Source organism: Medicago sativa, chromosome 6 (genome assembly GCF_051527215.1).
Source record: "Medicago sativa cultivar Bolivia chromosome 6, Bolivia_mono, whole genome shotgun sequence".
In the NCBI taxonomy this organism is placed as follows: Eukaryota; Viridiplantae; Streptophyta; class Magnoliopsida; order Fabales; family Fabaceae; genus Medicago; species Medicago sativa.
In genome coordinates, this window is record NC_140754.1 from 32037522 (window position 1) to 32058025 (window position 20504).

General features: G+C 36.1%; 1 non-coding gene and 1 pseudogene across 2 annotated transcripts; both read right to left on the reverse strand.

Moving 5' to 3' along the window:
• Positions 1–12221: 12221 nt before the first annotated feature.
• On the reverse strand, positions 12222–12323 carry LOC146914562 (U6 spliceosomal RNA). Its single transcript, XR_015016988.1, has one exon. It is a non-coding gene; the product is annotated as a U6 spliceosomal RNA (small nuclear RNA).
• Positions 12324–18234: 5911 nt separating this feature from the next.
• On the reverse strand, positions 18235–20299 carry LOC146914563 (receptor-like protein EIX2; annotated as a pseudogene). The gene is made up of 2 exons (XR_015016581.1): positions 18739–20299; positions 18235–18365 (listed from the first exon to the last, which is right to left on the reverse strand). The product of XR_015016581.1 is annotated as a receptor-like protein EIX2 (transcript).
• Positions 20300–20504: the final 205 nt, after the last annotated feature.

Genomic DNA, 20504 nt, shown 5'->3' on the forward strand with positions numbered 1-20504 from the left:
CTTGATTCTCCAAAGATAAGGATGCCATCAAGGAAAACTAAAACCGCAATGCTAAGAATACACTCTATGCATCTAGGCTTAAGCTTGCCATAATCATGACACGATTCCAAACCGGACGATTAGGGGAAACCTAAGATCCTCACCGGCATATCTTTCTTTACTTGCTTCTACTTGCTTAATATGTTGTATCTACAACATATCATCTCTTATCACCTAAGTGATTCTTGCTATATTATTACTTCTTGACGAACTACGCCAAGTCTCTACTTGTTCTTGACGATCTACGTCAAGGCTCTATGACATAACATATACATGAATAATAAATATGCATAGTCAGCTTCATTGATTATGATAGCGTGTAACAAACATCTTATCTGAGTTCATTTTACGGATTAGTTCCGAGTGGAGTAACCCCGGAAGTTCATCCCTTACTACCGGTGAAAATGCTTTGCAATAGCGCACCGGACTCCCTTAGTGAACGTGCGGGTCCCTTGCGGCTTACCCCATTCCCCTAGGAGAACCTTTTATATCCAACCTTGGAAGGTATATAAAAGACACGACACTTTAACTTAGTGAAATGCGGCTCCCTTTCGGCTTAACCATTCCCCTTGGGGAACCCCTTGAACCCAACCTTGGAAGGAATTCAAGAGACATGAAACTCTTATTATAATCTTGATCTTATGCATGTATGAAGGTTAGACCTAATCATACTATCTCTTTTACCTCGGATCCTTGAACGATCCCACTAGAGGTAAACTAAAGGCTTGCTTAACTTACTTTGTGAATGGATATGAAATCGATTCACGTCTTGCCATACTCGTAGGGCACTTGCTTCTTCAAGAAGATACTACTCTTAAAATATATATATGAAGGGCTTAACTTCACGTCTTATCATTCTAAGGATTCTTGCAAACTAGCTAGTTCTCGACGACTATGTCGAGGCTCTAGTTTTCCCTTGCTTACGAATAATTTGCTACCCGATTCATGACTTGAGTCTCTCGTGTACCATGCCTTACTAACATGCATAATACTTGCCTCTTTAACATAAGAATCTTGCTTTCCTTGATCTTCATTTAGGACCTTGGTTTGAGGGGTTTTCATTCGTAAAAAGTCACCACGGAGAAAACCGCGTCGCGAATCCCCATGCCTGCCTGAAGCGAGCAAAACAATGAGATTCCTCACTGTCTTACTCGCCTAGGCGAGTAGATTTGCTGGGGAGGCGAGTGGTAGCTCGCCGTGGCGAGTTGGGGGCGAGCAGGACCCCCCTTTCGGAGTTCTAGCTCGCCGTGGCGAGTAATAGCTCGCCGTGGCGAGTTAGGACAGTCCAGAACACTTAAAAATGGTATTTTTGACCCAAAAACCTCAAACCAAGTGTCTCTATGTGTTATAGAACATATTTGATCATTGGAAACTTATAAAACATTCATATGGCAAGAATTAACACGTATAGCATGCATGGCATATAAAGGGGGCAACTAGTCTAACACTTGAACCCTAGAATTTCATATTACTCATAATATACATACATGGCATAATCACAATCCCAAAGGGTGGGAAGTCTATCTATGGAACTCACCTAAACCAAGTTCTTGAAGCATCACCATGTGCCAAGCCCAATCATGCCAAAACCCTATCCTTGCTCCACTTGCTTCCTTTGTCCAAAACTTTCTATCTTGATGCTTTTCTTGCAATCTAAGACATCATGATACTTGATTGATCATGAAGAAACCATACTTGAACTTACTCACCAACAAACCCTAATTCTTGCTTCTTAGCTCATAGTTGTTTCTTGCTTGTTTCACCAACCCCATGAAGCATAATCAACATAAGTTCCCAAACCAACAATCTAAAGCCTCAACTTCTTGATCAAGATCAAACCCTATATTTTAGATCTCTTCTTGAAAGGCGGAAAGGAAAAATCAAAGAAGACCAAGCTTCCCCAAGTTAGAGGATCATGAAGGAACAAGAAAATATGCTTGGTATAGAAGGAGAATTAGAGAAGAATTGAAGAAAGAAAGAGAGAAGGGCGTGGGAGAAGAGAAGGAGAGAGAGAGAAACTCTTGCCAACATAGAAAGAAAGAGAAAAGGATAAGGGTTATGAGATATTTTCCTCCCAAAACAATATAAATATCCTTTCCACATGAATTTACCATTTTGCCCTTGCCTTGGACGTGTTTAAAACAACTCTGATATTTTTCCCGTATTATGCTGACATGTCATAAATTATTAACCATAAACTTACTTCCCATGAATTAATTCCTCTGGCATGATCACGGGTAATATTTCCATTAGCTGACGAGCGGGATGTTACACTCTACCCCCTTAAAGAAATTTCGTCCTCGAAATTTAGAGATCAACTACCAATCCTCATGATAAAAACTTATCATCTATGGTCTGAACCACTCATTTTCTAGTCATACATATTCAAAGGGTTCCTCGTATCAGGTCCTCATCTTGTTTCTTAACCCACATGCAACTGAACATAGCCTTCTTGATCTTAATATCACTTAAAATTTAGAGCTAACCGGTTACATTATGATTTATAATATTCCTTGCTACACACAGACTTGTCGTCTTGGACTCGTACTTTACCCGCTTAACATAAACCATTCATAAAAGGTATCTTAACATAAACATGAACACTCAGGATTTGCCCTTTTTAACTAGAATCCTACTGGAAACCAGGTTTGCCCTGCAGTGCTTACTTGCAACGTTTAAACATCCTTTCATGCATACATAATCTTATCGGGTAAACATATACTTCATGCATCAATTTACTTACTGTACCTTAAGACGCATGCCTCTCACATGCATTACTCATATAAATGGTTCCATGAATCTCTTATCTCTTTTCAGAGCCTTAGGAAATCTTCTGATTTCGTTGCAATCTCATTGCATCTTATCACACCCGTGCTAAGGGGTAACTCATATTGTTTGACATCAAGATGTGTAATTAACAATACCTTTCATCTGACAATTAATCACTAACATCGTGGTTCACACGCTCTTGAAACTTTCTAGCAAATCTACTTGCTCATACATCAAACATTGTTAACACATTTCCATGCATCCTGTAGGATATGGGCTTCATGCGAACATTGTCGTTTCCACAACGTGTGCATACTTTCAAGTGCCGTCTCTTGTTAAATGATAACGATACATGTTCTAGCATCTTTCTTGAAGAAATTTTCTTAAGCTCTGGTATTCGGGTTCTTGGAACGAATAAATACATGACCAAAAAGATTTGATCATTTCCAAAACTGAATTTGTAATGGTACCACAGAACCACCGGACGAGTTTCTATATTTTGAAAAAAGATTTAACAACTCGCCCAAACTTGTCCACGACAAGTTGGTCCTGAAGCTTGTACGTCTTAAGAGAGTTTACTTACGACGTATCTTATCAGTTTCGAAAATGTAAAATTCCATGAGTTTGAAAATAAGCATCGTTCCCAAGTTCCTTAATACCAAGATTAACTTTTAGAAGTTATAAATTCATAACTCGACATGTCTTAACAAGTATCGTTTCATTCAACAAGTAGTGCATACGAAAGTATGATCCTCTTTGAACAAAACTTGAGAGTCGCATCTCCCTACACTTATCATGCTTAAACTTCGAAGGTGGATTCTTCTTTTTAACCGATATACATACTCGCAATACCGCTCACATACTCGTAGGTAATCCTTGAACCTCTTGACATGAACTTGTTTCTCTTCTTAGGAACACTACCCTTGAATCTCCAAATAATCTTTTCAATTATTACTTGAACATTACTACCTGATCCGAATACTGATTATCATTCTTGTTACTTCGATCTTTACCTTGAATCTCATGAGAAAACCTTATGATTTCTTACATGTTTTCCAAATTCATCATTCATACATACTCTTATCACATCGAGAACTCTTCGCTTGCCTTACTATGCTTCTTGTTAAACTTGTGTTACCAACCGAAAATCTTCATGTTGATTCATACTTACTAAATTTCCATGTTCCGCGATTACCGTTTAACTTTTACGGCGCTACTCTGATTCCCACCGGTTGGCTTAAACCATTAATCTAATCTGTTAGAGCGTTTGAGACCTCAATTCATGCTTATCACTTGAATGTTTACTTCTTGAACTATCCTCAAAATCTTTCATGGTGCAACCAACATCTCAACCTTACACTTGTCTTGTAATTTCAAAACTTGTGATAACTTATCTTATGCTCATAATACTTGACTTGGGGGTAAACTTTACGTTCTTACTGGTTGCATTTACCTGCTGAGGTATACATAACATACTTGAACTTGTTTCCAAACAAACTCAAATCCCTATAACAACTCGTCTAGCACTTGAACATATCTTCTTGAACATCTAATCCTAGTAGCTTCGCATTCTCGCATACTATATTTTGCTTAATCACACCATTGCTTGCTCGTTAATTTTTCTTTTAAAGAAAAACTTCGTAAACTAACGCACGGGTTATTGACGTTGGTGATTTTCTACTATATAAATACTGTGCTTAGGCCCCGGTCATTGCTCTAAAATCATAGAACGAGTTGATAACACATACGTGCCATCAAACCTAAACTCTTATAAGTCTAGCTCGCTCTATGAGTGTCGAAGCAAACCGGTTCCTAGAAAATCTCGTAAATTTTCAAAATATCAACCTCAATCACCCATACGTGTAAATCTTTTAAAATTCTTTAAACTTTATAGTTCAACTTCATAATGAGCCTTAGCAAGTCATTTAAGCAAAACATAGGTTTGAGAGATACGTCATAATTCCACATAATCCGTATACCTCGGGATTTCTTATAACTTTGCACCGCTTTAACTTCTAACTTCATGTCTCATGCATAAAACATCTATGACTTTCCTTTTAAACGTCGGAACTTCTATACTCTTGATCTTGGCTTGTTCTTAACTCTTAAGACATAAACTTCCAAAGCTACCTTAAACCGTATCGATTTCATTGATGGTTGCCCATGCCTTTTTCCTTGAAAATCTTATGATATGATATGCATTCGTTACTTGATGTCATAAAAGATTTTTTTTTTTCGTCACATAAAAGATTATGGTGAAGACATCTCCCCAATAGTCATTGCAAACCATAGGAACGAAATGGAAGATTTCATAAAAACGGAAAGTTTTGTCCCATGCTTGCTATTGGTGAGCTTCTCCAACTCTATTTTCCAAAAACATTCTTTACATGAAGTTTTTGTTCTCAAGTATACAATGTACATCATTCATTCCTATCATCGTGAAATATTCTATAACATATGCACGTCAACATCAACCTTTTCCGATACAATTCTTGACACATTGGAAATCAATGCCTTAATCCTGATAGCACAAATCTTTCTCTTAAATCCTTAACTTCGTTCACATATAATACTATTCCTGAGAGCCTGCTGACTCCGTCAACATACGTCGACTTCTAACTATCTTGTAACCTTATACTGACATTCCAAAATATCATAAACCCGTTCCAACAACCACTCCTTCCGAAATCTTTGGTCATGCTTAGATACATATATCCAACTTCTTCAATTACGGGTACATGAAGTATTGCTAACATCTTACCCGACATGGTCGGAACGTTCCTTCTTAACATATCTTACATTCCCGGAGGATTCACACTTCTACTTGATTAGTTCACCGGCCACCTTTTGGCACGATCGAACTTCTTCATCACATACTTCGTTCCTCCTGGGTCCTATTCAGCTCTCAGGCATCCGTTCTAATCGTTAAATGCTAAATTGAGTTGATCAGGCTCAACTAACATCAACAAATAGAACATTTACCCGGAACCCAATGGTCCCACTTCCTTTGTTGTAATTTAATGACCCAAGGCACGGTCTGAATCGACCTGCTCTGATACCAAATGTAACACCCATACCAGACGTATCTAGAAAGTCTAGTACGTGCGTTAAGTTTAGTACTGGATACATTAAAATATGCAACAATAAAATTACGAATGAATATTATTTACAACAACATGCGTTCGTACAAAATATACTACACATCTTTTCTAAAGTATAATAAAATACATCCTCGAAATCCATAACATCCTGCTGCGGGTACGAACGATCACTTGTTGAAACGTCCATTCGGCTACTAGCTTGCCATCCAACCTGTTTATCTGAAACAAATAAGGATTGGGATGAGACATAATGTCTCAGTGAGTTCCACCTAACCCTAGGCTATAGGCAACCACGGGGGAAACCTACGGTCACCACATGTCTACAATACAACCTGCCGGTTGATTATACGTGTGTGGGGACTTGCTTTCTTAGACGGCGGTGCTTGCTAGGGCCGTCTTTATATTCTTAACTTGTTATAGGCTTCTCTTCTATACGTGCCATGGCGGTTAAGGGAAAACTAAAACCGCAATGCTAAGAATACACTCTATGCATCTAGGCTTAAGCTTGCCATAATCATGACACGATTCTAAACCGGACGATTAGGGGAAACCTAAGATCCTCACCGGCATATCTTTCTTTACTTGCTTCTACTTGCTTAATATGTTGTATCTACAACATATCATCTCTTATCACCTAAGTGATTCTTGCTATATTATTACTTCTTGACGAACTACGCCAAGTCTCTACTTGTTCTTGACGATCTACGTCAAGGCTCTATGACATAACATATACATGAATAATAAATATGCATAGTCAGCTTCATTGATTATGATAGCGTGTAACAAACATCTTATCTGAGTTCATTTTACGGATTAGTTCCGAGTGGAGTAACCCCGGAAGTTCATCCCTTACTACCGGTGAAAATGCTTTGCAATAGCGCACCGGACTCCCTTAGTGAACGTGCGGGTCCCTTGCGGCTTACCCCATTCCCCTAGGAGAACCTTTTATATCCAACCTTGGAAGGTATATAAAAGACACGACACTTTAACTTAGTGAAATGCGGCTCCCTTTCGGCTTAACCATTCCCCTTGGGGAACCCCTTGAACCCAACCTTGGAAGGAATTCAAGAGACATGAAACTCTTATTATAATCTTGATCTTATGCATGTATGAAGGTTAGACCTAATCATACTATCTCTTTTACCTCGGATCCTTGAACGATCCCACTAGAGGTAAACTAAAGGCTTGCTTAACTTACTTTGTGAATGGATATGAAATCGATTCACGTCTTGCCATACTCGTAGGGCACTTGCTTCTTCAAGAAGATACTACTCTTAAAATATATATATGAAGGGCTTAACTTCACGTCTTATCATTCTAAGGATTCTTGCAAACTAGCTAGTTCTCGACGACTATGTCGAGGCTCTAGTTTTCCCTTGCTTACGAATAATTTGCTACCCGATTCATGACTTGAGTCTCTCGTGTACCATGCCTTACTAACATGCATAATACTTGCCTCTTTAACATAAGAATCTTGCTTTCCTTGATCTTCATTTAGGACCTTGGTTTGAGGGGTTTTCATTCGTAAAAAGTCACCACGGAGAAAACCGCGTCGCGAATCCCCATGCCTGCATGAAGCGAGCAAAACAATGAGATTCCTCACTGTCTTACTCGCCTAGGCGAGTAGATTTGCTGGGGAGGCGAGTGGTAGCTCGCCGTGGCGAGTTGGGGGCGAGCAGGACCCCCCTTTCGGAGTTCTAGCTCGCCGTGGCGAGTAATAGCTCGCCGTGGCGAGTTAGGACAGTCCAGAACACTTAAAAATGGTATTTTTGACCCAAAAACCTCAAACCAAGTGTCTCTATGTGTTATAGAACATATTTGATCATTGGAAACTTATAAAACATTCATATGGCAAGAATTAACACGTATAGCATGCATGGCATATAAAGGGGGCAACTAGTCTAACACTTGAACCCTAGAATTTCATATTACTCATAATATACATACATGGCATAATCACAATCCCAAAGGGTGGGAAGTCTATCTATGGAACTCACCTAAACCAAGTTCTTGAAGCATCACCATGTGCCAAGCCCAATCATGCCAAAACCCTATCCTTGCTCCACTTGCTTCCTTTGTCCAAAACTTTCTATCTTGATGCTTTTCTTGCAATCTAAGACATCATGATACTTGATTGATCATGAAGAAACCATACTTGAACTTACTCACCAACAAACCCTAATTCTTGCTTCTTAGCTCATAGTTGTTTCTTGCTTGTTTCACCAACCCCATGAAGCATAATCAACATAAGTTCCCAAACCAACAATCTAAAGCCTCAACTTCTTGATCAAGATCAAACCCTATATTTTAGATCTCTTCTTGAAAGGCGGAAAGGAAAAATCAAAGAAGACCAAGCTTCCCCAAGTTAGAGGATCATGAAGGAACAAGAAAATATGCTTGGTATAGAAGGAGAATTAGAGAAGAATTGAAGAAAGAAAGAGAGAAGGGCGTGGGAGAAGAGAAGGAGAGAGAGAGAAACTCTTGCCAACATAGAAAGAAAGAGAAAAGGATAAGGGTTATGAGATATTTTCCTCCCAAAACAATATAAATATCCTTTCCACATGAATTTACCATTTTGCCCTTGACTTGGACGTGTTTAAAACAACTCTGATATTTTTCCCGTATTATGCTGACATGTCATAAATTATTAACCATAAACTTACTTCCCATGAATTAATTCCTCTGGCATGATCACGGGTAATATTTCCATTAGCTGACGAGCGGGATGTTACACCTTCCTTCCAACACCCACCACCGGGACCTCAACTCTCCCTACCGTTAAAGTTATACCTCCCTCACCCTTCTCCCTCAACTTCACATTCCCCCATCTCACTTTTTTGTCTCCCTCACTTGCTTTTAACTCAGCCGGCCTCCTCTTCACCTCCAACTCCCTCACAGGAACAATGGATGGAGAAACAGATATATCATTATGCGTGAAACGATCAAACCTGGCTTCACGCGGCCAAACTCGGTCTTGATCAATCCATACATTATTCAAAGCCTTAGATAATTTATCCTTATTCTTAACATTTGCAAACCTAACAAAACCAAATTCTTGTCCTCTTGCATTTCAATGCCTCGCAACAAAAACATCAGTAAGAACACCACATACCTCAAAAGCTTGTCTCAAGCGAAACAATGGCAAATTGTCGGGAAAGTTTGTAACATAGAAAGAAGCCTTGATTCCCTGATCCCCTTCCATCCCGAAAGCGTGCGAACCATGCCATTCTGCTGAAGACACACGACCCCCATGATAATTGGAAACCCTATGATCATCACGCCAATCATCAAAATACCGATCCCTAGAATCTGCCACGTTCGAACCCCTAGCTGAAGCCTGTCGTCCCTGCTGCCCATAAGCCCTAACCGAACCTCCATGCCAATCTGAATCCCTTGACATGTCTTGTCCTCTAAGCTCCGGTTCCGTCGCTTTCCTCTTCCTCGACCGCACCACAGACCAATTTCCCCTATCCCCCCCCCCCAATATCTGCCACCCTGGCTGGACCCCACTCCCCCCAGCGAACCTCTCTGCCGGCGAAAAGCTCTGGCGCGGTAGCCCTAATGGTGACCTATAGCGACCGCCTCTCTGTCTCTCACTAGCTCTCATTTTTTTTAGTTCTTATCATTTATTTTAACTCTAGTTCTTTTTTTTTTAGGATTAATTCTAGTTCTTTAAAATATTGTTCCAAAAGGCACACATTCTACTGAACTTATATATTCATATTATCATTTTTTTTCTTTTGACTTATTTACTGATTAAAATAAAAAGAAAAAAAATCATTAAAAAAATATAAAAATATAAAAATGAAGTCAGACAAGATTTGTTAAAAAAATATATCAATTTAATTCATAAATCACAGTTTTCATTTTGAAGATAAAAAATACTTTGAAATAAATTAAATATTTAAGATAAATATATAAGTTTTTTTTTTTTTTGAAGGAAGATAAATACTATATAAGTTGAAAATATTTATAAATGTAATTTATAAAAAAAATAAAGATTTTCTTCAAAAAAAAAAAATAAAGATACATGTACTTTTATGTCATTTTATATTTATCGCTCATTTTAAAAGTTAATTTTACCAAACACTTTAATTTCAAACAGCTAGCTTTTCAGCTATAAGCTTTCAGCTATCAGTCATCAGCTATAAGCTAGCTTTTCAGCTATCAGCTAGCTTTTCAGCTATCAGCTAGCTTATAGCTTATTTTTACCAAACAGAGCCTTAGTCTTTTTGGTGTGGTTGAGAGAAAAAAATGAAAAACTAAAGAGCAATTTTCGACAACTTGTTAACGAAATTTTTGCCCATAAATTTGCATGATAAGGACGAGAACACACGTGTAGTGAAAACAATGACCACTACCAAAAAAAGGGACCTTTATCAAAAAACTTTAAAAAAAGAAAAGGAAAAAAAAAAAACCGCACTACAAAATGTCTCTGATCTTCACTACAATTACAAAAGTGGCACATTTACAAACAAACTTATCACGTAATCACATTTTGCATGATAAGATCGAAGAGCAATGATTGTTGTGTAGTCACAACTATAAATTTAAATGATCTAAACATATTTACAAATTGAAAAATATCGTAATAGAAAAACATCATCTTATTGTTATTAATATTGAAAACAATAGATAAGGAGTAACTTTATGTGTGATTAAATGAGTTGAATTTGTAGTCGTAACCAATGTAGTCAGGATCGAGATCCTATGTAGGATCGGTCGGTCGGTGAACGAACATAAACACAAAGAATGTAACACGATTTGTAAGTAGGATCAGTAGGTTGTTGATAGAGTTGAGAGAAATATAGAGAAAAATAGAGGAAAAACAGAGGAACCATGCATAAAAATTGAGACAATAGAGGAAAAACAGAGGAACCAAGCAACAAAATAGAGAAAAACAGAGGAAAACCGGCAAAAAACAAAGGAAATAGAGAAAAGAAAGAGGAAAAAACAAACCGGAGTAAAGTCGAAGCACGATCGAGGTGCTGTGAGACGTAGAATCATGCAATCCTACGAGTCATCACTCGATACTGACTACACTGGTCGTAACCATACGCTTAGTCTCTCAAGCACAAGAAGTTTCGGAGAAGAATATAAAACATTTCCCATAAATTATTCTTGAAAAACATATAAAACAATGACAACTTAAAAGAGCAGTCTAAATATAATAAAAACTTGATAAAAAAATCTATATACAAAATAAGAAAATATTCCTTAAAAAAAAATTAACAAATGTCTTTACGTAAACATGTTTAACGACGCATTTTGTTGTCCGTTTGTCTCCCACTTATATATAAAATCTATATTTATAACAAAAAAAATATCTTTGTAAATTCTGTAAATACTGCCCTTCCAAAAAATATTAACATGAAGAATAAAACAAAAGAAGCAGCACGACAAATACAGTAAAGACTTTGGAATGCTGTCAAGTAAACATGATTTGCGTGATAAGGTCGTGATCCACCATGAAGACAATGACAATTTCAAAAAAGCAGAATTACAAACTTTATTAAAGTATCGTTCTTTTTTTGAGGAAATTATTAAAGTATCTTTCTAAAATTAAAACTTTAAAGCAAGCAACTATTTTTTATCTCTGAATTTGTGATATGTTGTCACTATAATTTCTAAATGTATTAAACTTACAAACACTTATTAGAAAGGCCAATAACGAAAGAGTGTGAAGATAACGCAGAAGACTTTGAGAGTCTTTCATAAAAAACAAAATAAAAGTGACTTGGAAATTTCTTAGTCTTTTTTCTTAATCAAACAATCCTTTTTCTTTTTTATTATGTTCAAGACAAATATTAATTATCTTTTGACAAGATGTTAGTAATTATTATTGAATTTATAATAAACCGTAGCCAAGAACCATTTGGAAGAAAACGAAGAGAGTAAAGATAACGTAGAATTGTTTTGCGCTCAGTGGCGGATCTTCTAAGGAGCAGGCAGGTGCCACGGCATCCAACCAGATTTCTCTTATATACCATATTAGGTGTATTACATAAATGACAATTCGGTTGTTGCCGTGGTAAGGGGGTGCCATGAATTGGTAAAGGTTGTGGGTTCAACATTACCTAGTGTTCTTTTTACAAATTTTATCTTTTACTTTTACAAATTGTATTTTTATCTTTTACTTTAACAAATTGTATTATTAAAAAAACATTTTTGATGGCATTTGAACCCACAATCTCATGATACTTTCAAAGATTTTATGCCACTAGGCTAATTATTATTTATTGTTAGTTTCTAAAATTGTTTAATATATATTCCATAGAAATTTATTCCATAGAAGTTTGGCACCCCCAACGAATTTACTCAAGATCCGTCACTGTTTGCGCTTGTCATCTTTGCGCAAAGGGCCATGCTAATCTTCTCTGTATCGTTTCAACTTTATGGGATGTCCCAGAAAACTTTAGTGTCTTTCATAAAAAACAAAACAAGAAGACTTTAGAGTGAAAATTATCAGTCAAGATGTTTGTCATTCATACTTGTCTCTAGTGGTTAACAATGTATTCCCTAAACTACACTAACAATTATATGTATCAGTACAAACCAAAATTGAGATAAGTATAAGCTTGATCATAGTATTAAAATCAGTTATTCTTGAATTTTCATAAGCTAGGAACAACACAAATTCATCAATTGTCCACAAATACGGAATTCAGTCAAAATTATTTAATAGAAACTAAGTTGAAATTGAGATTCCAAATGAATGAGGAAAATCATAGATAATTTCTAATCTATTCCAGATTTTCTTAAAATTGAAGAAATCCGATATTTTATATAAGAAATGGAAACTGAACGAGATATTCTGTAACGAAAGGATGATGGTATTGATCATCAACTGATGATAGATTGGAGATTCGAACATTGATATCCTACGACAGAAGAGGATGAGGAGTCGATGATTTCTGAATGATGAAGATCGAGAGCGAATCAATGATTTCGGTGTGGAAGCCAATCAATGATTTCTTATATTTTCTTGGAGTGTGGTTATTGCTTACATTGAACATAAGAACCTGCTAGAGACTGCCCTTCCTTGAATTTCTGGTTTAGAAACATGTTACCGAATGAGGTTTTAATTTTCTTAATTATCAGTAATTGCATGCGGAGGACAGGAACATCTCTATGATTTATTGTTCAATCTGTCACATTTGAAGAAATTATTGAGCCCATGTTTATCATCAAAGGAAACAGAAAAACAGATGTATTCGAGCTAAATTTCAAAGACAGTGACCATGTACACAATAAACTAGCATATCATACAATAATTTTTATATAAAACAGATAACATTCAAATTAACACAGGTCATTTTCGAACACACGAATTGAATTGTGTTGGGTGTACACTATCAGGTCTCCCAAACAAACATTAATTGACAAAATACGAATCGGTGTATGTTATCCTCTATTGTACAAACATTTTTTCAAACAAGAAATAAACATGGAAGACATCCGATTCACCACTCTACATTATCTGAAAGATAAGTATAGAATTACAATAGAGGTTTACGCAGACATCCTATGATTGCATATTGAAGATTCTTTGGATATATTATTGCATTTTTTGCCCTGCCACTATTTCTCTTATTTAGCGAAGTATGGGAACGATGTTTTTTTTTTTTTTTTTTTTTTTGTGGTTTATTTTCATATATATCCGTTCCGCTTTACTAATATTTTGAATATTTTATGTAAAGTATAATAATTTTGTCAGGCAGATTAGTTAGCTACATTTAGTTAGGAAGAGGTATCTTAATAAATTCATAACTATAATCAGAAAATCTCCTCAGTTATGAGATATTGTTTGTTGTACAACTTGTATCTATGTAGACAACTTGTTTCTATTCAATATAACATCTTATTCTTACCACATCCTTATTTGTTCATTGTATCGTAGTTCTAAGGAATATGATTTTTACATCATGTTCAATTTTTGGAATTGCAACTGTTGTGGAAGATGAAATCTGCAATGAAAGTTGCAAACTCCAATTCTTATTCCCATTGTTTTCAAACAGATCAGTGCGAAAACAATTCTACATTAACGACAGATTTTTACATGTTGTGTTAAGTTTTACTCTCATGCATTCTTCTGTTTTAGATGACTGTGAACTTTGAAGATAAAAATGTATTATATTACTAACAGAGTTCGAGAAATGTAAGGTTGCAAACTCTCTCCCTCAGCTATAATCTCCAAATGAAAAGATTTTACTACCATAGTTCTCTCATAAACCTGCCATTTGGTACATGTTTTATGTTGTTTAGTGGAACTTTCTATTGCTTTGCACTTTCCATAGTTCTCAAACTGAAAAGGTTATTTGATTTTACATATTTGTAACTGCACTTCTTTCATTAGTATAGAATATGAGATAATCAGTACAAGAGTACTGATTCAAATTTAGAGTTGCATTCATTTGCTGAGCAAGTACAAGTAGAACTATTTAATTAAACTCTTAATGAAATTGCCATTATAATCCCTTATTAACCCTCCAAAATCCAGCTGCACACTATTTAATTAAAAAACACACTATGAGCCTGTTTGGATTGACTTATTTTTGAGTTTATGCAAAGAAATAAGTTTTTATGTATTATTCGTAAGTGTGTCAAAGTAATTGATGAAAAAACAGCTTAAGAAGATACAAATTTTGTTTGTGAGAACTTATGAATTAACCGAAAAGCTTATTTATTTATATTAAGTTATTTTTCATAAGCTCAAAAATAAGTAAATCTAGACAAGCCCTATATGGCGTAAGAAATGAGCTTATAATCCAATCAAAAACTAATTATTAGTTACAACTGCTCTGCATGATTATCGGTAAGGTGGCTCACGGCTGTAATTGACTTTTGCTATGATGTGAGTGATTAAGAAGAGGAGAATACAGAGGAAGAATCTTCTGGCGCGGAGATTATCTTTGACTCTGTAAGGACAGGTATTCTGAAAGCCTCTGTACCAAAAACTTTCTGAAGGGTTAACTGGTTAGTTTTTGCAGATGGAAAAAGAAAAACTGTTTTGAAATATATAAGCACAACATTTTCTTTTAGACTGTAATCACTAAATCTCCTTATATGTATATAGACAACTTGTTTCTATTGTATATAAATCTTATTCTGATTTGAACCTTAATTGTTCATTGCATCATAGCTCTCAGAAATAAAACACTCTGACCACTTGAGTTTATGCTGACAAAGATAATGTCCCTATCACGGTGGTACTACTGATAATGTTTCATTGATATTATTTCTATCATTCTCGTATTTTTCTGTAATTACTCTGCTGTAAGACAATATCAGTATTGTCAATTGTCATAAACTAACTATCTTTTCAGGTGAAAGGAACATGAATAAATTTTTAATTCCACCTGTCATGTGGTGAAATTCAGTTAGACAAAATACTTTTTTTGGGCTCTGACTGATTTGGAGGACGTCGTTCTGATGGTGTGGTCGATGATATGAAATTTACGATATGAAATTTACTTTTTTTGGGCTCTGACCGATTTGGGCTCTGACCTTTTTTGGGCTCTGACTGATTTGGAGGACGTCGTTCTGATGGTGTGGTCGATGATATGAAATTTACTTTTTTTGGGCTCTGACCGATTTGGGCTCTGACCGATTTGGAGGACGTCGTTCTGATGGTGTGGTCGAGACCGATTTGGGCTCTGACCGATTTGGAGGACCGATTTGGAGGACGTCGTTCTGATGGTGTGGTCGAGACCGATTTGGGCTCTGACCGATTTGGAGGACGTCGTTCTGATGGTGTGGTCGAGGTCGATGATATGAAATTATAACAGGATGATGGCGATTCTATCACTCCATGTAATGACTCCTCGAATGACTCCTCGACGATGCACTCATGTAATGACTCCTTGACGATGCAGCGATGCAGGAATCCCAACGACTCCATGTAATGACTCCTCGACGATGCACTCATGTAATGACTCCTCGACGATGCAGCGATGCAGGAATCCCAACGATAGACCCAATAGATAGAATAGACCCAATAGATAGACCCAATCGACGATGCACTCATGTAATGACTCCTTGACGATGCAGCGATGCAGGAATCCCAACGACTCCATGTAATGACTCCTCGACGATGCACTCATGTAATGACTCCTCGACGATGCAGCGATGCAGGCAGCGATGCAGGAATCCCAACGATAGACCCAATAGATAGACCCAATAGGCTCTAGACCCAATAGTGACTCCTCGACGATGCAGCGATGCAGGCAGCGATGCAGGAATCCCAACGATAGACCCAATAGATAGACCCAATAGGCTCTAGACCCAATAGATAGACCCAATAGGCTCTATTAGGCTCTATTACCATGATTACCATGTCAGGCTCTATTACCATGATTACCATGTCACGAATATCGAGGCCTAACTCATCCTTACAAAACCGACTAGTACGGTGAGGAGTGCCTCCTCTTTATAAACTCTTCTCAAGAATCCTATCTATCTGATGTGGGACTAATTAAATCCACCGAGTGTTGGCCGTTAACACTTGATACACGGCATCCTCTTATTCATAATAATATTTAACCTCCGTGTGTTCATGTTTTCCCCCTTGATGTGTTCAAGTTTTAATTTCAATATAAATGCTGCAAGAGTTCCTTTCAGTACTTTCTTTTTTCTGTCTTTAATGACCGAAGAAGATATAGGACCTTCCAACGCCTTATGCTATTACTTTTAGGGACCAGAAGAAAAGAAGACATCGCTATAGTAAGATTGATATATAGTTTACAAAATAAATAAAAAATAACTACATCTATAAATTTGTATAAAAGAACTAAGATTTGTAGTTTAGACAACAAGAACTAACTACATCGATGCATTGTTATAATTTTGAATCATTATGGATTTTTCTTTTTTAGGGCAACTAGAAATCATAGCTTACATGATTAGAAATGTATCATTATGTTTTTTACTCAGCTTCAGATATTATACAGAAGCTCGTAAAAAACCAAAAATTACTTCAAATTAGATTTCTGAACACAGGGTTCAACTACAGTCATAATGTAAACTTCTAAACCTTCGACGAAAAATAGGGTAAAAGTTCAGTACAGACCTAAGATCGAATTGAAGAGTATGTACAAACTTCAGTTAAACCATGTTTTCGTTGATGTAAAAAACCAAACTTCACTGTTGCTTAGCAGTGCTACGCAAAAGCCCCGTCACATATAATTATTCATTTTTGTCTTAACTTTTAGTCATTTTACGATAAAATTTAGATGCTTTCTAAAAATTCATTTTAACATTCCTAAGATCGAATTGAAGAATATGTTCAAAAGAGTATTTAATTACCATTTCTCATATTTCAAAATATATGTCCATCATTCTTTGAGAACTAAGTAAAACCCCACTGGTATGAAAACAAAGAAATAGCTTATAAAATATAGGCCTGGTCGTGGTTCAGTTCGGTGCACTGCTAAACCAATTTGAACTTATGGAAGAGTTTGATGAACTGAACCTAACTGTTTAAAATTTATAAGAACCTAAATAAAATGATTATGAACTTCGGTGCACTGCTAAACCAGATTGAAAACAATGAATGACATAGGCACTGATTCTTTGAGGTCACAATGTGAGTATATATGAAGTCAATGTCTTTTCCGACCATTCCACTTCATTGTCATTACTCAGTCTTTTCCGACCCTCAGTCACATCAATTCCATTCGGCAACCTATGTCAACAATTTGGTTATTCTCAGTTTGGTTCATTATTTTATGCTAACTGGACTCAGAAGCTTGGGAAAAGGAAACTAATTACACTGCACAAATCCTCCCATTAAGGATAACTATTCTGATAATAAAGATATGAAACTTGAAATGGTTGATGTACTTTCTGTCATACAGGGAGACACAAATCCTCCCATTCAAGACTCGAAGCCACCGAACCATTTTCACAAACACATACGAGTTCTTAGTCATAAACAAATTCACATTTTGTCACCAGTATCCCACCAGCCCCCACCAATGTTTTTACTTGTAGAATACTTCACCAATGTTTATTGCATGAATAAATTACAGAGAATACAAAGGGTATTTCAAGTTACAACTCAATTCAACACGATACTAATACATAAAAGATAAATAACATAACCATATAATATATTACAAAGAGACAGCCCATCATTTTATTTCCTAGAGGATAGTTTCTCCTCATCCTTCAACATCTCGCAAAACACTCAATTGGTCTGGATTACACAGTCCCGACATGTAAAACGGGGTGTCTTTTGCATATCCTGATTTTGTAATTGAGACAAATCAATTGCTTTGAGACGTATTGGGGGCAAGGAGAAAGCTTCTTCTCAGAGTTACAATACAAATAATTCACAAACCATTTATAAAAGAGGAGAAATTATTCATCTTTCTGCAGAAGGACTTTGATTGCACACCTTAACATGATCCACAGTATCAAGTACCCTTTATTGAAGATGCACAAGATTTTGCCGCCCTATATAATAGTTTAAGTGTTAACCACTTTAGATATAAAGTCTAAAATATAAAATTTTAAAAAAGTTGAAACTTAAAACACAAGATCATGATAGATAACTCTTGAACATATATGGCTTACACTATCATGAACATTATTTAAGAACAATATTTTAATAGAAAATTCCTTTAAACTCTTCAAAATTACTAAGAACATTATTTAAGAAACTGTACAATATATGTATAAAAATATATTCTAAAATACAAATGAATAGTATTTTAGTGGAAATTATATGCAAAAAAATTATTTTAAGATACCATAATGATCTATTATGATGACTATTTGATGTTAAATGTAAGTATATATGACAGGTCTAAAGTTAAAGTATAATTACCAGTTAGCCTTTGAGCCCCCATCTGCATTTCACGTAAATTGTATCCACTAAGTTGTTCATGAACTTGAAATAAGCATGTCTCCAAGAACGTTTGATTAGGATTGAGCCAAACACTCCCCAAAAGCCTATGATAAATCCGAATGTCAGACTGATGTAAAATCCACGATGGAGAAGCAAATCTTCATCTTGAATTTTTACTTTTGCTTCACGTTGTGGCTTCCGTTGGACACACAGTTTTGCAAGTGGCGGCCCACAAAGATCAAGATTATCTTCATAAGATGAGGCATTGAAACTTTGTAGTTGTGTACTTGTTGGAATCTCTCCAGATAATTGATTATGTGATAAATCTAACACAGAAAGTCAATCTATTCGGGAAAGACTGGACGGAATTGAACCAAGCAACTTATTTCGCGACAAATCAAGAAAGTCAAGTGATGTTAGCTTTCCAATTCTTGAAGGATTTTTCCCTTTGAAGTTGTTTCTTGATAAGTTCAATGAGACCAATTGAATCAAATTAGCTATTTCAGGTGGAATCTCTCCAAAAAAATGATTGCTTGAGAGATCTATGCTTTTAGAAGAAACAATTCATTGTTGTTGAATAGTTGTTCTACACCTTTCCATGTTAAGAATGCATTCAATTCATATCCAAAACCTTGGCTGTTGATAGTATATTCATGATTGGAAAAACCTTGTGATGAAGCTTTTTGAGTCATTGAAGTTAAATTCTGTATGCATTTTGGAATATGTCCAGATAGATTGTTCAATGAGACATCAAAGATTTGAATGCTTTGTAGATGGCAGAGTTCCAATGGTAAAATTCCAAAGAAATGATTCCTTTGTAAGCTTAAAACCTGCAACTCTTTTAATTCACTTCCAATCCAACAAGGGATGTGTCCTATTGTAATCTATTTTCTCTCAAATCTAGCATTACTAACTGTGTGCAGTTCATTAAGGAGAAAGGGATTTCCTTTGTTAAGCTGTTGTTCCTCAATAGTAATGCTTGCAGTGGAACAAGTGATCCCATTGAAGTAGGAATCTTCCCTGAAAAATTGTTGTGGCTCAAATCTACATAAGCTAATGATTTGAAATTGCTCCAACAGTCTGGAATTCGTCCAGATAATTGATTATTCGAAAGGTCAAACTGGCCTAACACTTCATCTATACCATTTGCACATAAGAATGGAGGAGAATCAGAGAATTTGTTTTTGGACAGGTCAATAACATTGGAACCTTGTATAAATGGAGGAATGGGCCATTCAAAATCATTTGATGAAAGAGATAAAAAAGAACAGTGATTTTTTACTTTTAAATTTGGAATTGATCCTTTAAGATTATTGTTTGAAATGTTTATTGTATTGCACATTTGTAATGATAGATTATCCCAAAACCACTCTGGAACATTATCTGAAATTCCAGCATTAGAAATATCAAGATTCTGAATGTGTTTTTGTGTCTGAATCCATTTAGGAAATGTAAGACCAAGTTTGCAGGATCCCAATCCTATAGTTTCCAGTTGAAAAGGTGGGACCCAATTTTCGGTAAATCTCAATGCTAGTGAATGTTTTCATATTGGTCCCAGCCTTCTTCATTTGTTACAAAAACACACGTGAATCACGTGACGACATGTGGGGCATTTCCGGTTGTTCGAGGTGCCTATGAGCAAATACTAGGTGCATAAAGAGTAATTTTTTTACTCAATGCTTGTGTGAAGAACTTTTTCTACGGAGTTTGATTAGGCGTCCTGTAATGGAAGCGATACACGAGGG